We start from the raw sequence: 4,173 nt of genomic DNA, 5'->3' as shown, positions 1-4,173 counted from the left end.
GCCACCCAGGTGCCCTACATCAGTTGCATTTTAAAAATTTATATTGTGGGGCACCTGGGTGGCTCAGCCGTTGGGTGTCTGCCTTCGGCTCAGGTCATGATACCCAGGGTCCTGGGATCGAGCCCCGCATCAGGCTCCCTGCTCGGCAGGGAGCCTGCTTCTCCCTCTCCCACTCCACCTGCTTGTGTTCCCTCTCTCACTGTGTCTCTCTCTGTCAAATAAATAAAATCTTTATTTATTTATTTTTTTAAAAATATGGAACGCTTCACGAATTTGTGTGTCATCCTTGCGCAAGGGCCATGCTAATCTTCTCTGTATTGTTCCAATTTTAGTATATGTGCTACTGAAGCACATAAATAAAATCTTTAAAAAAAAATTTATATTGTGTAAGATCTATATGAGGAAAACCATGAAACTCTGATGAAAGATATTAAAGAAGAATTAAGTAAATGGAGAGATATTTCATGTTTTTGGATAGGAAAACTCAATATTGTCAAGATGTTTGTTCTTTTCAACTTGGTCTATAGATTCAGTTCAATCCCGGTCAAAATCCCACAAGTTCTTTTGTGGATGTTGACAGGTTCTAAAGTTTATATGTAGAGGCAAAAAGAACAGCCAACTCAATATTGAAGAAGAACGAAGTCAGAGTGATGTAGGCAGGCCAGGTCTGAGGATCTGGAGGGGGTCCTGCAGGACCAGCCAAGGCAGTCCCAGGGTGCATGCAGAAGACATCAAATGGGAGCAGCAGGAGGTGAGAGGAGAGTTTATTGAAGGTACAGAGAGAGTGCACGTACAGACAGAATGTCTGGGAAACTCAGAAGGGAAAGGAGAGAGAGTCTCATCTTTGCTCAAATTTTTGCTCTGCAAAGGGATTTTTACTGATGATCATAGTCTGGTGTATGTGGCCTCTTAGGCAACCAGGAACCAGTTAGATGAGGTCCAGGTGTTATTCCTTGGAGCCCGGGGGGTCTTGGTGTCGATTTCTAGCACCAGTGGTCTGGAATATGCATATGATGGCTTGTCTGGTCATTCTCACCCGGTCCTTCTTCAGATGTTGTCTATTCTAGAGAAATCACCATCTCCTTGTCCTTTACAAGGAGGACATATGCTATTTGCATTCCGAGGCTTGTGTAAAAGTAGGGGTGCAGGTCCTAGCAAGAATAGAAGCAGGAAAAGGAGCAAAAAGCAGATTTCTCTGCAGTCTTTCAGTTTCCCTATGCCAAGAGGACTGATACGACCCAAATTCAAGACTTCTTGTAAAGCTACAGTAATGAAGCCAGTGGTGGTATTGGTGAAGAATAGACCAGTGGGTCAATGGAGCAGAATAGAGAGCCCAGATATAGAGCCACATAGAAACAGCCAGCTCCTTGACCGAGGAGAAAAGGCAGTACAATGGAGCAAAGAGTCTTTTCAACAAATGGTGCTGGAACAACTGGACATCCATATGCAAAATAATGAATCCAGACAGAGACCATACACCCTTGACAAAATTTGGCTTAAAATGGATCATAGACCTAAATGTAAAATGCAAAACTGTGAACCCCCTAGGAGATAACATAGGGGAAAATCTGGATGATCATGGAGATGGTGATGACTTTTTAGGTCCAGGAAAGGCATGATCCATGTAAGAAATAACCTATAAACTAGACTTCATTAGAATTAAAAATTTTTGCTCTGCAAAGGACATTGGCAAGAGAATGAAAAGCCAGACTGGGTGAAAATATTTGCAAAAGACATAACTGATAAAGGACTATTATCCACAATATACAAAGAACTCTTAAAATGCAATGATAAGAAAACAACCTGATTAAAAAATGGGCCAAAGATTTTAACAGACCCAGAACAGATGGCAAGTAAGCGTATGCAAAGATACCCTACATCATGTAACCCCAATGAAATGCAAATTAAAACAACAATGAGATGCCACTATACACCTATTGGAATCCCCCAAATCTATACACCTATTGGAATCCCCCAAATCCCCCAAATACTGACAACACCAAATGCTCTCAAGGATATGGAGCAACAGGAACTCTCATTCATTGCTGGTGGGAATGCAAAATGGTACCGCTACTTTGGAAGACAGATTGATGGTTTCTCACAAAACTAACCATAATCTCACCATACAATCCAGCAATTGTGCTCCTTGGTGTTTGCTCAAAGGAGTTGAAAACTTATGTCCACACGAAAACCCGCATATGGGTGTTTATAGCAGTTGCCAAAACTTGGAAGCAACCAAGTCCTTCAGGAGGTGAATGGATAAATAAACTGTGGTCCATCCAGACAATGGGGTATTGTTCACTGCTAAAAAGAAATGAGCTCTCAAGCCATGACAAGACATGGAGGAACCTTAAATGCATATATCTAAGTGAAAGAAGCCAATCTGAAAAGACTACATGCTGTATGATTCCGCTTATACAACATCTGGAAAAGGCAAAACCATGGAGGTAATAAAAAGATGAGTGGTTGCCAGGGGTTGGGGGAGGGAGACACGAACAGGGCACAGAGGATTTTTAGGGTAGAAAATATTCTATGTGATGCCGTAATGGTGGATTTGTATCATACGTTTGTCTAAACCCATAGAATGTGCTACACCAAGGGTGAAGCCTCATGCAAACTATGGACTTTGGATGATAATGACGTGTCAGTGTAGGTTCACTGATTGTAACAAGTGTACTATTCTGGTGGGGCATGCTGACAGTGGGGAGGCAATGATTGTGTGGGGGTAAGGGGGGTAGAGGAAATCTCTGTACTTTGCACTCAATTTAGCTTTAAACCTAAAACCACTCTAAAAATTAAAAGTCTAATAAAAAAATTTGTAGATCCTTTTGTGGCTCATAGATGTGACAACTGGGAGTTCATGCTATTATTGTGTGAGATGTACTACCCTCCACCCTTATCATGACACTGGCACATTACCGGTCTGATATAGAAAAGAATCTGTCTAGAAGTCAATAAACAAGTTTATGTATACCGATTAGTAGCACTACCCATTTAATGAAGTAAAAAGAGGGTTGTGGGAATTATACAATGCTAAGTAATAAAAAATATTTTAGTAAGTATTCACCATGTACCTATTGAAAGACACAGGGGACAATACAAGAGAAATATAAAATGGGGCTCCTGGCTGGCTCATTTGGTAGAACATGCAACTCTCGATCTCAGGTTTGTGAGTTCGAGCCCTATGTTGGGTGTAGAGCTTACTTAAAATAATAATAATAATAAAAAATAAAATGTTCCTGCAAAGCTAAAAGTCTGGCTCTTTGGCCTGAATTGTAAGAAATCAATAATGCAAATGGACTTTAAACCCTCAGTGCTCTGTTGTTCCAACTCTGTATCTATAATTCAGAGGCGGAGAAAAAGTGTCCACTGTTTTTGTTTTAAGATTCCTTTATTTGAGAGAGAGAGAGTGTGAGAGCATGGGGTGGGGGAGGGGCAGAGAGAAAGAGAGAATCTCAAGCCGACTCCCCACTGAGCATGGAGCTGGACATGGGGCTCAATCCCACGACCCCGGGATCATGACCTAAATTGAAATCAAGAGTTGGGCGCATAACCAACTGAGCCACCCAGGTGCCCCCAAAAGTGTCTACTGTTAAAGGCGTGTTCTCTAGCAGATATGTAACATCTTGTTTCCCTAAGTGACAGAAGGAATGTAAAAAAAAAAAAAAAAATACTCTGTAAACCATAAAGTGCTTTACAGAGACAGATTATTAATGTTACTTTGTGAGATGAACAGCCTAGTTCCAGGACCTGTTGAAAGTATACAGTGACACAAAAAGATGGCGTAGAATTTGAACAAGGATTAGAAAGGAGGCCCCTGAGGATTTTAAGTTCTGGTCACTTGAGGATTCCACTAAGTTTCAGATTTGAGGAGCCAGATGGGAGCCTTCAAGCCCAATGGAGAAGAACAGAGATTACAATGTTTTTGGGACCTGGGACCCAAGAAGAAAGACTAAGGGAATTAGAACCATGACACCCGAAGATAAGGTGTTGTTATTCATCGAGAAGAAAAAGCTAAGGGCTGTCTCTTGTTGAAATAGGTCCAGGGAATCTGGAAGATTGCTCGGTCACTGCCACCTCTGGGAATTGTATCTCGGCTCTGGGAATAAGCCCAAGGCCCTCTTAGTTCTCCCTGGTACTTGTCTGAAGTGTCTTCTGCCTAAGAGGCTCAGG

At 41.7% G+C, this 4,173-nt stretch overlaps 2 non-coding genes across 2 annotated transcripts; one reads left to right on the top strand and one right to left on the bottom strand.

Moving 5' to 3' along the window:
* Window positions 1-249: 249 nt before the first annotated feature.
* Window positions 250-352, bottom strand: LOC115939748 (U6 spliceosomal RNA). The gene has a single exon (XR_004074521.1). It is a non-coding gene; the product is annotated as a U6 spliceosomal RNA (small nuclear RNA).
* Window positions 353-2,822: 2,470 nt separating this feature from the next.
* Window positions 2,823-2,929, top strand: LOC115939752 (small nucleolar RNA U13). Its single transcript, XR_004074525.1, has one exon. It is a non-coding gene; the product is annotated as a small nucleolar RNA U13 (small nucleolar RNA).
* Window positions 2,930-4,173: the final 1,244 nt, after the last annotated feature.

Source organism: Leptonychotes weddellii, chromosome 5 (genome assembly GCF_054177405.1).
Source record: "Leptonychotes weddellii isolate Sample4059 chromosome 5, ASM5417740v2, whole genome shotgun sequence".
NCBI classification, from domain to species: domain Eukaryota; kingdom Metazoa; phylum Chordata; class Mammalia; order Carnivora; family Phocidae; genus Leptonychotes; species Leptonychotes weddellii.
Note: the sequence above shows the minus strand (reverse complement) of the source record. Positions and strands in the feature narration are given on the sequence as shown.